The following is a 12,479-nucleotide window of genomic DNA, read 5'->3' as shown; positions in this document are numbered from 1 at the left end:
ACCTCCCTCTCCAGGAGGATCATGTCAGTAGCTCCTAACTTGTTTTAACTTTGCCTGCACAGCCGGCTCTCCCTATGGCATCAGACTAATCTTTCAGCAATAAAGATCAGATCGAGCCACCCCCTGCTCAGACCCTCAGGAGCTTCCACCTACCGCCTCAGAGCCTTTGACCTTAATGCTCATCCCAGGTATGTACTCCTACCTCGCCTCGTCCAGGTCCCTGCTCAAATCCTATCTTATTAACCGGGCCTACTCTGACCATCCCACACATTCAGTTCTACCCTCTGCACCAGACACCTGCACTCCTCAGCCTGCTTATTTTCCTTTTCCTTTTTTTCCCTACTGCTGACCTCTTCTAACACTCTAGGGAACTGACTTAGTGATGTTTACCCTGTCTCCTGCTCATGCTTCCCAGAATGTCGGCTCCAACAGGGCAGGGAGATCTGTTTTGTTCCCCAGGGCATCCCAAGCAGTAGAGCAGTGCCTGGCACATTATCAGATGCTCAGTTAAGTATTGAATCGGTGACTTGGAACAGTAAGATAAGTACAGTGGATTATGACTTCCTGGGGACTGAGCTGATTATGAAAGAGAAATCTTGGGGATTTTACAAGGCAGGAATCACAAGAACCAATGCCAATGCGATTCTCCTCTCTGGTGACTGGTCTAAGGCAGAACCAGAATAAAAATAAGGACTTTGTTCCCTTTTTCTGCTTCTGTCCCAAACAGGTGTCTGAGGCTCCTTCTGCGTCTCTGGCTACTTTGGTAACTCTCACACCGTTAGCAATTTCTCCCCAAAGGTGTTCTCCGTGGCAGGGGAGTGGGAAAACACAGCAGCTCACCAGGGACCGGCCTGGCTCCGAAGAAAAGACTGCAGCTCCCAGCTCCCCGCCGGTCCGATGTAGTTGTGGAATGTTGGTGAGGTCTGGAGCTGACTGCCAGGAAAGAATTCCTGAGATGTCTTTGGTGCAAAAAGATGATTTTATTAAAGCACGGGGACAGGACTGGTGCTCAGAAAGAACCGCTGCAAAGGGGTTGTGAGGAGGGGCTGATTATATACTTGGGAGCGGGGGAAGGTGAGGACAAAGGGAGGTGGCCAAAAGGACTTTCATATGCTAAAGAAGACTCCCAGGATGCTGGAGGCCTGGCTATTGTCAAGCTAAAGTTGTTTCTCCTGCTAGTAAGGCGCTAACATTAAGGTGGTTGGGAGCTTCCTGGAGGAATGTTATAGTCTGCCTATCTCAGGTCCTTGTTGGTGGGCTGCAGGTCATTAAGAAATTTAATTTTACTTTCCCTTCTGTCTGTCTTCCACATCACTATGGAGGGGAGGGTGATGTTAGGGCTCCAGGAAGTTGAGTTATGAGTCTCTGAAAGTTAGGCTACCAATAAGAATGCTTTTTCCTTGTCTATCACTAAGACATTGGTGCACTGATGGAGACTCCAGTCCTGCAGGACTGTGATCTTTATCAGTTAACCATTTGTTTTTCCCTTTTCTTAGTTATAGGGCAGCCAAGAATGCCTGGGGACTGTCACAAGTATCCCACCGGGTGGGGGGGGGAATGTTTGCAGGATGTCAGCTTGTGCTTTGTCCTCAGCTTGCCTTCTGCTCCCTCATCACCTAGGCCTTAAAAGGGTGGCTCAGAACTGAGCTAAACCACATCCTGCCTCCCAGCTGCTCTGGCTCCCTGGGGTCCGGGTGGGGTTGGGCAGCTCTGCACACTCAGAAACCGACCCCGGCCGCCCGCTTCCCAGCGGGGATGCAGCAAAACATCCCCCAGCGGGAGCCCGGCAAGCGCCGGGCCCTGGAGCGCCTCGGAGCCCGGAACAAAGGGCAGAAGCCCACCCAGGCCTCCCCCACAGAGGCTTCCCAGCCCCCTCGGCTGATCCCGGGGTCTGCTGCCAGGCGGCGGGGCTGGCCCGGGGGAGAGGTGCGCGCGCGGTTGCCCGGCTCAGCAGTGAGTGCAAAGAAAGGAGATAGAGAAGAATCTCCAAGAACAAAACTCGGGTCCTCCCCGGGGAGCGCAGAAGAGCCGGGCGGCGGCGCCAAGGCGCGTCGGGAGCTGCTCCAGCCAAGTTTGCTCCGGGTTAGATCAACTTTCTCGGTCCCCGGCTTCGCCTGGTTGCAGCCAGGGTTCCCGGTCACCCACAGGCGCCTCGGCTGCACGTCCCGAGAGGCGGAGGGGTGAGCGCACGAGGGCAGGGGGCCGTGGGACCCCGGGTCGCGCAGGCGCCTTCCTCACCCCCTCGCCTCACCCCCGCCCCGTCCCCTCCCCTCCCCGGGCGTCGGAGGGTGGCTGGGGGAGGGGGATGGCCAGCGCCGGAGCCGAGGGAGGGCCGGAGGCAGACACAAAGCCCGTCCCTCTCCTCCCCCTCCCCTCCCCTCCTCTTCCTCCTCCTCCCGCTCCGCCCCGGCGGGGAAACCCAGCCCCGCGCTAGTCCGCGGGGCCACCGCTCGCCCCCGCCTCCAAGACCTGCGGGGAGGGCCTGCGCGAGGTAAGGGGCGGCGGCCGCGGAGACCCCACCCTTGGTGTTGGCACCCAGCACCCGGGGAGGCTCCGGGGCGCGGGCGGGGGCTGCGCGGGGTTCGAGGCGCGGGGTGCTGCTGCTCGCACTGTCTTCCCCTTCGGAGGGGACCTGGAGGGAGAGAGCGAGCGTCTTCGGGGGGCTGTGGGAAAGGGGGGGGCGCCGGGGAGTGCGACGCCTGCACAGGACCAGGGTGCCCTGGGGCGACGGCGGGGCGATCGCTGGTCACGGCCGGGTCATGGAGTATCCTCAGCCGACCTCTGCGGGGGTGGAGTGAGGAGCAGCGGGAGGGTGCGGGCGCGGTGGCTCCAGGTGCTGGGTGTGTGCGTGCACGCGGGAGGAGGGGGAGGGACCTTTGTCGAGTTCTACCTGCGGGGGCCGCCTATGGGGTGTCAAGTGCGCCTCGTGCCTGGGAGCGCGGGCCGGGCCGAGGGTCGCACAGCCCGGGTGCCCAGCTCCGCCCGGGTGAGTGCGCCCAGTGAGTGCACCGGGCAGACGCCCGGGTCCGAGGCTTCCTCCTACCCCCCCCCCCCCCCGCCCCGGCAGGGTCCATGAGTACGACCTGGGGGCGCTGGGCTGTCGCGGGGATTGATGGCTGCACAGCAGGAGGAGGAGGAGCCCGGGGTTCCTGCCGGGAAGGGACGGGGCCACTTGCCCATCCTCAGGCCTCCCCACCCCCTTCTGGGCTCGGCCTCCACCCTTGGCCTCGGCTTCCACCAGCAAGGCGTCCGCCCACCCGTCACTGGGCCCCCTCCACGATCGGGGGACGGCAGAATTTGCAGAATTCTGCTTTAAAGCCTGTGATTTGTTGCCAAGAAATACAGGGCAAGACCCGGTCCCTTGGGCCCTAAGAGGCGCCTTTCTTCGCAGAGATCTCGAACCCTTTGGGTTTTCCTAATTCAGCAGAGGAGGCTGCACACAAACCGGGCATACAGTGGAATCGTACTTTCTTGCAGGCCTGATGGTTTCCGGAACATTGGGGTTTCTTAGGAACGTGCTGTCATCAATAAGGAAACCTCAGAGCACTCTTTCAGCAACAGGGCTTTGTCAATATTGAGCAAAAATAAACACTTGGCAGTACTCAGCAATTAACATGGTATTTTAAGGCAGTATTTTAAAAAAATAAAATTTAATGTAAAAAATCCACATGAACAAAATACCAAATTTCAAATAAAGACAGGTTTTGTTATGCCCCTGCATTATTGTGCAATGGAGACAAGTGGTTTCCAATCACCCTGTTTGTCAGGTCCCCACCAGGGGGTTAATGGGGGTTGACAATGGCCTGCAGCAGATTAGGCAATGCTGGCTTTATATATAGTCTTTATTATTATTATTTTTTTGACTGTACAGCTTTTTATTAACTTTTAACGTAGTTCAAGTATGCGATAATTTGGTAGGTGTGCAGACATGTATGCATTTTCCTTTTGGCCTCAGGTTCCAGTATGTTTCTAGAACACCCTTGAATTCCCTGTGCTGGGGTACTAGAATAGCTCCATAGAGGGCGTCAGGGATCAGGGATTGGGTGGAACCTGGAACAGTAAGGGGCCCTTGCATTTGGGGCTGGAGAAAGCAGCTGGTGGTTGACAGGAATTGCGGGGTTTAGGGACTGCTCTCAGCAGTTGGAGGCTGAGGGCATGAGAGTAGAGCAACCTGCTACCAGGACCTCCTTTGGTGGCATTCTGCAGACAGGTTAGCTAAGTAGAGAAGGAGACCTAAAATAACCCACACTTGAACCCCTCACAGGGGCAGCAGGGAGGAGCTTGACTCCCTCTAGGGCTCTGGTATGTGCTTGTTTGCTAGAGAGAGCTTCCCAGCAGCCCTTCTATCCCCACATAAGGCCTCTCCTCCCCTTCTCCAAAGTCAAGGGCCACTACCCACTTCAAAGAGGAGTTAATTTCTCCAGAATCAACCTCTTTACTGGGCTGGATCCTCTTCCTCTGCTTAAAGGAGACGGATAGCTTATTTCTCTTCTGTGTGAGGGCATGCAGCACTGGGAGGTCAGCCTTAATGGGGCCCATTCTTCACATACTCCCCACGTTATGTCATCTGGGTATTATGTCCCACTCCCCATGTACATCCAGCCCTCGGAATGATCCTTCAAGATTCTGATGGTTTCTGCTGGGAAGGTTTCCTGACGTCCCCCCTCCTTTCCCTGATAAGACACCCCCTCAGCACCACCACAATTCCTTGGGTAGCACTCAGGAGCGGTATGCAGGGTACCCCACTTGCCCACTGTCAACAAGGTCAAAAGCTAGATCCTAACTCCTCCTCCCTGCCTCCAACACCAAGGAGCGGGTGTTGAAAATAATGAACAAAAGTATCCCTTGGTAAATGCACAGCAAGAAGTCCATCCTTAGCAGATTGATCATATTTTTATAGCACGTTGCGAAATGCTTTTACAGATAACACCTCAGTTGTTTTTCACCATAGTACTATTAATTCCATTTGTTAGGTGAGAAAACAGAGGCCTGGAGAGGTCAAAGCACCAAAGCTGGGACCAGGGCTCCAGGCCCAGTAGGGCATCTCGCTGAACCACAGCTGACTTGCTAGAGGTGGTTGTGCTCAGAGGTACACCCCAGGCAGTGTCTGTCAAGAGCAGAATTTAATCAAGTTGTGTTTAGGGTACAACTTTACTGAAGAATTACGATAGATAGATAGATAGACAGACAGACAGACAGGCACCTGGGTGGCTCAGTTGGTTAAGTGTATGACTTTTGATTTCAGCTCAGGTCATGATCTCAGGGTCTTGAGATTAAGCCCCTACTGGGGCTCTGCACTGGGCGTGGAGCCTGCTTAAGATTCTCTCTCTCCCTCTGCCCCTCCCTGCTTGTGTGCTCTCACTCTTTCTCTTAAAAAAAAAAAAAAAAAAAAAAAGATTCCTAAAGAGTTACAGTGATAGAATGCTAGAACACATTAGGAAAATGCTAATGTTAAGCAGGGTTTCCTCTGCAGGACTTTTTAGTGCCTGGGTCTAGGGGACTAGGGACTAGACGTGGGACTCTTAAGGATGACGCCATAATATCGACTGTTTACCAATTTCATTTGGCCACAGAACACTCTTTCTCATGAAGCATCTTTAGGATCCAGTGTTCCAAGGAGTCCACTTTGGAAAATGTTTAGTTGACCCCAAATGCTTTTTTAGTTCACCTTCTGACATCTAGGCAGTTTCCAGGGAGCCTTGGTGCTTCAGATAGCAAAACATCTATATTCTGGACATTAAAAAGGTGCAGTAATCATACCCCCCCAGCCCCACCCCTTGTGAGGTATTAGTTTGCAGCTGCTGTGTGCCTGATTGACAGGAGTCCGTTCTCCAGGGTTTGGTCAGATCTGAGGGAGCCGAAGGAGTCAAGTAAACAATGCAAACAGGCTCTGGGGAGCGTGTCTTCATGCTGCTTAGAAGCCGGCAGATGTCAACCAGCTTTGCCTGAGCGAGCGTGCCTCCAATGCGGCTTGTGTGTGGAATGGCAGCATAGGGATCTGGAGCCGAGACACATCTTGCTTGATCACCTCCACGGAGTGGGAAGGTGCAGCCAGGGTTTTCAGTTGTCTCACTTCCTCTCTCCCTGGGACCTGGCAGTGTGGCTTCTGTAGGATGTCTACATTTACTCATGAAAAGGTAGCTGCTGATGGGAGCCACCAGCTCGCAAGCACCCATTGTTTGGAATCTGGTGTTTTTAAGAAAGAGTTTGCCAGCAACCAGCAATTCTGCACTTGTCAAGGATGTTCAGCCTTGTTTGCACTAAAGGGAGGAGGTGAACAGGGGAAGCCAGGGTTCATATTTCAGGGTTTCAGGGGAGAGTGGCGGGCTAGCAGGGCTCACTGAGGAACCTCGGGAAAGGTGACACCATCATCAGAGGGGGCGCAGCTGCAAGCGGATATTCAAGGGTCTCTAGTGCTGATTGAACTTATCTCAAGATTTGTTTCACAGATGTTTCCAAAGCATAGAAAGGAAGTAGTCTCTGGGACCTGTACTGGACATTAGCCAGGCCTCTGTATTGATTAGGGTGGTATCACAGAAGTCAAGGAAAGGTGTGTTTTGAGAAAAATGGACCTATCAGGGGTGTGTGTGTGTGTGTGTGTTTGTGTGCATGCCCTCCTGCATTTGGGGCCAAGGAAGAAAGTGGGAGGGAAATGTTGAGTGTGTTTTTTGTTTTTTGTTTTTTAAATATTGTGAGTTTAAAAGTGTTGTGGAGGAAGAATTTACTCTGCCCTTCAAGATCCCTCTAGCAGGACTAAGAATCAAATAGATGGGGTTCTTGTGAGCCAGATTAACAGGAGAAAATAAAATTTAATTACATATATACAGGGAATCCACACAGACATGAGATTCCCAAGACAGGCAACATGAGGCTAAGGAGAGGGATAGGAGGGTCTGAGGTTGCCCTATTATGCAGGTAAGTTTCTTAGGTACAGAGGCATCTCTGGTACCTGCAGGCAGTTTTCCCAAATCCGCTGGGTTTTGATTGCTTTGACGTCAAAATAATCTTCATGCCTGGTGGCCCATCTTGGGGTGGCCTCCCTTGGCCCGTACAAAAGTCCTGTATGTTACCCAGATAGAAATTTTCAATAAGCAGCTGGAGAAACAGAGTCATTGGGGCATGGTGGGGACTGAAACATGGGAGCTGATGAATTTACCCACAGAGAGACCACAGGCCCAGCAGAAAGGGGTCAAAGCAGAACCGGGAAGCCCACATCCAGGAGCAGGGATGGAGTTTGTGAAGTCAGGGATGGGGATGAAGAGGAAGAACCTGCACCAGAGAGCCAGACAATCCAGAGTTTTCAAGCTGCGAGTTTGTGGCCAGCATCTGTTGTGATTGATCGGGGCCCAGTCTATCCCATGTCGTTAAGTATTTTTAATATCATCCCTGAGAAGTGTGGAGTGGCAGCTGAGACTGTGAATAGAACCACACAAGTTAATGCAGCTGCTAGCAAACCAACTCAAAAGCATTATTATTTTGAATGAATGCCTGATTAAATGGCATTGCTTTTTGTGGTAGAAACAGTTTTTGAACTTGTTAATGGTTTGGCAAAAGCCTAAACAGAGTCATTTTGTTTTTTTAATTTTGTGAAAATCAGAAAATAAAGTTGGATATGGCAAGGGGGTTGTGTGGATAAGGCTATAGATACTCCATCCTGTGGGACATGTCTTATTCTGATAAAGGATCTTTGGTGGCAAGGACCCCCCTCTGAGTAACTTTAAATTCTCCCAAAAGTTGTAGGAAAGGTTATAAAGCTACACTGGTTTGTATTTTGAAACCATCTATAAGAGTGTTTCAGATGATGTTGCTGAGCTTCATTAATGTCCAAATGAGAAATAAATTCAGGAGGTATTTTAATTACTGCTGTGAGCTTATTTCTCATTTTTATTTGATCATGACATGTGGTCAAATGATAGTAAATGGAGATATTAACCTATAAGCGCTCACTCCCCTGAAATTCTCAAAAGTGGAGTATTTCATAAATCAAACTTGGTGGAAACATTTTTATTTTAGCATTTTTAATGAATTAACTATTTTAATTGAGTAGGTTAACACAGTAAATGATATAAATGGACACTTTGGTTTTCACATATACGATATCGTGTTCTAGGTCAGAAATACAAAGTACCAAAATCCAATTAGCTAGTTTAAATAGGAGGTGAAATGAACTTTATTTGCTTTATAAGACATTTTTTTTTAAAGATTTTATTTATTTATTTGAGAGAGAGAGAATGAGACAGAGAGAGCACATAAGAGGGCGGAGGGACAGAGGGAGAAGCAGACTCCCTGCCTGAGCAGGGAGCCCGATGCGGGACTCGATCCAGGGACTCCAGGATCATGACCTGAGCCGAAGGCAGTCGCTTAACCAACTGAGCCACCCAGGCGCCCAAGACATTTTTTTTTAAATTGTTGAAATCACCAGAGTTTTCCCCCCCTTGCATTTAACTCCAGTTTGATTACAAGAATACTTAAAAATGAATGGAGGCAGGTATTTCTCCTGTGTGGTAAGCAAAGGACACCTTCATGGGTGGGATTGCCCATGAACCTTTGAGTCCCTGGAAGTGAGCCAAGATGTCCCACCTCCCCGCGGGGCAAAACCAGCTGCTGTGTCTTGGAGGACCAGCCTAGGTTTTGCCACTTCAACATGTGCAAGGGTGACGTGGCATCTAAACAACACCCCTCATCCCACTATTCGGACTTTTCTTGTCTGACTACGGAGTGTTCATGACTTTTTGTCCTACAAAAAGCTTCAGCATTTTGTATAGTCAAATGCTTGCACTTTTCCTTTGGGTTCCTTTAACGGCTCTCGTGCCCAGAAATGCTTTCTGCATCCTCAAACAACTCACTGTTTATATTTCCTTCTAACTTCAATGGTCTCCATTTTACAGATTTCTATAATCTTTTGGCATGTGGTTTATGAAGTAAGAATCAAGTGAACTCTTTTTCCCCCCAGTATCATTTGGTGACTAGATTCACCTCTCCTCGGCTCTATAATCTGTGCCGTTTGGTAGGCAAGTCCTACTGCACCTACCACACCTTTATCTTTCTTTCTCTTTTTTCCAAATTCTCTTGGCAATGTCCACCATTAATTCTTCCAGGCAAAATGTATTCCATGGGGTTTGTCTGGAATTATACTAAGCCTGCACACTGATTTGGGAAGACTTGATCATTTTTGCTCCTCTTCTAGTAAATGGCCAACTGAACGCAACCTGTAGACATTAAGTGTGTATATTCAGGCCACGCTGGCTTCTGGTTTCGGTGCTGTTGGCAGGTGTGGGGTCCTGGCTGACTTCCGGGACTCCATGGTTCCCTTGGGATCTGAGATCTGACCAGTGCAGGTGTCCCTTATAATTCCTGCCTCCCGGGCCCTCCCGCCTGTCAGGGGATGCTTAGTGATGCTAGCAAGGAAGGGACAGTGTAGTTAGTGCCTGACTCAGGAGACAGACTTGTGCCAAATTTGACCCTGAAAACTGCTAATTGAAGTGCTTTGTTATTTTCCTTTGTGATTGTTTTTCCCCTGGCAGTTTAGGGGTCTGAATGAGAACAAAGACAGATGCTCTGTCTTTTTAAAGAAGGTGTTTTCTTTTTTTATCAAGTCTTTATTAAACAAACACAAGGGTGGTAGGGGGTGTATTTCAGAGGCTCCTCTGGATCAGCGCCCTGAAGGAAGGAGATTCCACTCCTGTTTTGTGGCATCTGAGCAACGGAGCAGAAGTGGGAGGAAGAAAGGGAGAGAGGGAGGAACCAATGAGATGAGCAGACAGGAAGGGCCCCACAAAGTTGATGAAGGTGCTTTCCTCAAAGCTTCTCACCCCTCACTAGAATGAGGTCTGATATATGAAGTTGCAGTCAGACCTGACAGCTCTTTGTCCCTCCCCCAGGGTGGGAGCCCTCCCCTGGTCATCTGTCCTTGGGGCCCCCCACCCACTCTCTCTGTATTCTGGGATTCCCGTCCTGACAGAGACTTAACACGTACTTGGTATTACACACAGTCTTTCTCTGGGCACATCTCATACCCCTTATGCCTAGTATTTTCGACTAATGTCTTTCCCTAAACAGTGTACACGGTGACCTTGGGCTGTAAGGTATTGTAAATGATACAGGTAACCTATATTGTAATGTTGGTTTGGTCGATCCCTTTTTCTTAAACTGAATTTTCACTGAATTTCCTACCAGGGTTGGAGTCATATCAAAGAGCAGGGGCCAGGACAGGGCACAGTGACCTCTTTCTATTCAAGCATGCTGCGGTGGCATACAGAAGGGGCACTTTATCCTGTCCTGGGTGTCAGAAAAGGATTCACAGTGGAAGGGATTAGCTCTGACAATGGGTTATTTGGTGATGGCTAGTAGCCAGTGGGTTTCAGGTAGAAGAGTGTCACGTGCAAAGAATGAGAATCAAGAGGAGGGAGGTGCATTTGGAGAAAGAACTCTCCTGATCATTATGGCTCCACTTAGAATGTGAGGGTCCTGCTTGGGCTCTGGGGAGTGTGGAGAGAGGGAAGGTGTGGTCTTGACCCTCTCACACCTCCAGGGAGGGAGGTGAGAGGGGGTGTGGGACCTGTGGAGGACAGTTTAAGACAGTCTCATGTCCTAAAGAATCAGACTGGGGACACGGGGAGAGTCGGGGAGGGAAACCTATCATCCGCACAGTCTTGTCACAAAGCCATGCTCAGGCTCTGCGGGGAATTGCGCCCTATTTTTGATTTAAGGAGAATCTTAGCTTTCTTTGTCTCACAGGAAATAAGGGGAGGTCTTCACGGGAAAGTTCTGGAGACTATGTAGGGCCCACCAGAGTGGCTAGATCAGAGGCCAGCTGCCTGGAGTAGTTCTACCCCTGTATCGGTCAGTCTTGGGCCAAGGGCTGCCCCTTGCACTTCAGCTCTCTCTGCATGAAGGCAGAGCAGGTCCCATCAGCCTGAAGCCATCCTCCCACAGAAATGGGTGCTAGCCTAAGGAGGGAAAATGGTAGAGGGGTCTGAGGGCACATGGGCAGACCACTGGCAGCATCTGTCCCTATGTGGGATGCTTGTTCTCAACCTCCCAGCCAGGGGAGGGCAGACAGTTGGGAAGAATTAGCCCCCCTTCATTTCTTGTGATGTTATGAAGAGCAAGAGTTCCTTATTAACCCTCTGCCATGAGGCTTATGCCTCCATGGCCCATGAGTGGGCACACTGGCCCACCAGAAACCATCTTCGATGCTTCCCAGCTGTGTTTATTTCCCACAGTTTTACTGCAGACCTTTATGTCCTCAGATCATATTAGAAATATTCAGTGTAATCACAGGATGCCTATAACTATGTAAATGTCCTTCTTGGACATAGTTAGCTCATTGTATCTACAATCATTGGCTCCTGGTTCCTTGAAGACTGGGGAAGTGTAGGATGGAGGACATCGAGAACCATAGGTCTAGGAAACCAGAGAACGTTTAGATCTGAAGGAGAATTTCTTAATCATGTCAGGAAATGGCACCCAACACCCTCACTGTCCAGGCCAGTCGTTTGTCAAATTCTTGCTCCATAAATACATGTAATCATCAGAGAGCATATGCACCTCCTGCCTCCATCCTTTCTGCCCCATGGCCACCATCATCCTCTCCTCCCATTTCTGGTGGGTGCAGGGCATAAGACAATGGGATATGTGATTTGTTTCAAACTAGCCAATCACAGACAGCCTCAGAGAAGAAGCACACTGTTACCAGGGAGTTGCAATCTAACATGCAGATCCTCCCGTGATGTCCCACCAGTAGGGGAACTCCATGCATCTGCTCTTTTGAACATGCAGCACCTGGAATAATGGTTGAGACAGAGAAGTCAGAATAACATGCCAGGACCCTGTGGAATCTGTTGAGATTTTAAGCATCGTGGTTCAGGATCTCAAGAGATACATCATGATAAGGTGTAATTTGGACGATTGATATAAGGTAGAAATCAATCTCTTTTAGTTTTTTCTAAGGCATTTTTCATTTAGTGTAAGAATCAAGAAACCAGGGCGCCTGGGTGGCCCAGTCAGTTAAATGTCTGCCTTTGGCTCAGGTCATGATCCCAGGATGCGGGGATCAAGTCCTGCATCGGGCTCCCTGCTCCCTCTTCCTCTGCCCCTCTCCTCTGCTCTTGCTCTCTCTCACCCTCAAAATAAGTAAATAAAATCTTAAAAAAAAAGAATCAAGAAACCATTAAAATCATAATTGCAAGAAGAAAAAGTGATTAGCTGTAAGGATGAAAGAAAATGAATAGCACAAAAGTGCAACATTTTAGCTACTATTTTACCATGAATCCATGTAAACTTGTGAGTCTTAGCTGGTCTTTAATATGGAGGAATTCTTTACACATCCCATGAAAGACGGTATATAACAAAGGTGTGAAAGGCTTAAAGCCTTCGGGGAAAGCTGTACTCAGTTGTTCCAGAGGGGAAAAGAGCCTGGTATAAGAACCAAGACTTCATAGTTCTCAAGGATTAATATTGCTTTTATAAAATAAACA

At 49.7% G+C, this 12,479-nt stretch overlaps 1 protein-coding gene across 2 annotated transcripts in view; it reads left to right on the top strand.

Moving 5' to 3' along the window:
- Positions 1-2,164: 2,164 nt before the first annotated feature.
- Positions 2,165-12,479, top strand: part of RIN2 (Ras and Rab interactor 2) — a 237,165-nt gene continuing 226,850 nt past the window's right edge. Inside the window, exon 1 of one of the 2 annotated variants that reach the window (XM_035005760.1) lies at positions 2,165-2,180. The gene's annotated coding sequence lies outside the window, so the exon portion shown is untranslated. Of the gene's footprint in view, positions 2,181-2,414; positions 2,492-12,479 lie in introns of those variants that run through there. The other variant, XM_035005759.1, reaches the window with a different exon arrangement.

This window comes from Mirounga leonina, unplaced genomic scaffold (genome assembly GCF_011800145.1).
Source record: "Mirounga leonina isolate KUSES-001 unplaced genomic scaffold, KU_Mleo_1.0 Mir_150, whole genome shotgun sequence".
NCBI classification, from domain to species: domain Eukaryota; kingdom Metazoa; phylum Chordata; class Mammalia; order Carnivora; family Phocidae; genus Mirounga; species Mirounga leonina.
This window is presented reverse-complemented; position numbering and strand designations above follow the sequence as displayed.